Source organism: Heterocephalus glaber, unplaced genomic scaffold (assembly GCF_053883595.1).
Source record: "Heterocephalus glaber isolate CG9 unplaced genomic scaffold, H.glaber_assembly_v1.0 deba00001586, whole genome shotgun sequence".
Taxonomy (NCBI): Eukaryota; Metazoa; Chordata; class Mammalia; order Rodentia; family Bathyergidae; genus Heterocephalus; species Heterocephalus glaber.
In genome coordinates, this window is record NW_028258364.1 from 247534 (window position 1) to 248906 (window position 1373).

Sequence of the window (1373 nt, forward strand, 5' to 3'; positions counted from 1 at the left end):
TGGAGGGGGTGAAGGGAGGACAAGAAATGGGGAAAAAATAAGAACCAAGATACAGCATGTACAGGTACAAGTATGCAATAATAAATGTAAATGTATTGTATACCAAAAATGTACCAATAAAAGAATTTAAGGAAAAAAACCCCAACTGTGGATGAAAAATGTAATTAGGCCTACAATGGTGGTGTCTGATAGTTTTCTTATCATTATTCCCTAAACAATGCATGCAACAGTTATTTGCATAGAGTTTACATTGTATAAGGTATTATAAGTAATGTAGGGATGATTATGAATTGTAAGGGAGAGTATGTGCAAGTTGTATGGTAGTACTATGTCATTTTATCTATATAACTTGAACATCCACAGATTTTGGTAGTTGAAGGGGGTCCTAAGTAACAATACCCTGTGGATACCAAGGAATGAGTATATGGTCTTGAGGCTCCCCCCCCCCCATTTTTTTGTTGTTTTTGTACATGTTTGCAATACATGGTTATATTCCTTGGGAAAACAAAGATGATTATACACCATGACTATGTAGGATTCATCTCAGGGATACAGGGGTGGTTCAACATTAGCAAATCAATAAATGTAATACACTACATTGACAGAACCAAGGACAAATAACCATATGACCATTTTAATAGATGGAGAAAAAGCCTTTGACAAAGTCCAACACCTATTCATGACAAAAAAAAACACCACAGAAAATTGGAATAGATGGTCTTTATCTCAAGCTGATAAAAGCCATCTGTGATAAACTAACAGCCAACAATCATACTAAATGGACAAAAAGAGAAAGTTTTCACTCTAAAATTAGGAACAAGACAAGGATGTCACTATCGCCACTCTTATTCAATACAGTTCTGGAAACATTAGCCAGAGCAATTAGATAAGAGAAAGAAATAAAATGAATAAGGATAGGAAAGGGAGTTGAATTATCATTACTTGCAGATTACATTATACTCTACACAGAAGATTTCCAAAGCTCCACCAAAAGATTTCTAGATTTAAGAACTAATTTTAAATAGAAATTTATTTTATCCCTTTGTCACAATGAGTAGAGGTTTTATATTCCCTACTGTTCAAATAGATCACTCTTTCTCCTTCCTATCCTTCCACAATTAATCTGCTGACACTACAGCTGCAGCCTGCCTATACCTTGTGAAGATGCCATCTTCAAGCCCAAAGAACCCAAGCATGCATTTTCAGACTGCTTTAGATAAATTGTTTTTTTCATTTTCATATGACTTTTGATCTTTCTAGCTTTTGTTCTGTATAACTGACTAGAATTGATAATTTTTCCAAAAGACAAAAGAAAATCCTACCACATACAGAAATCAGTTCAAGGCAGTGATGAAATCTAAATGAAACAAGTG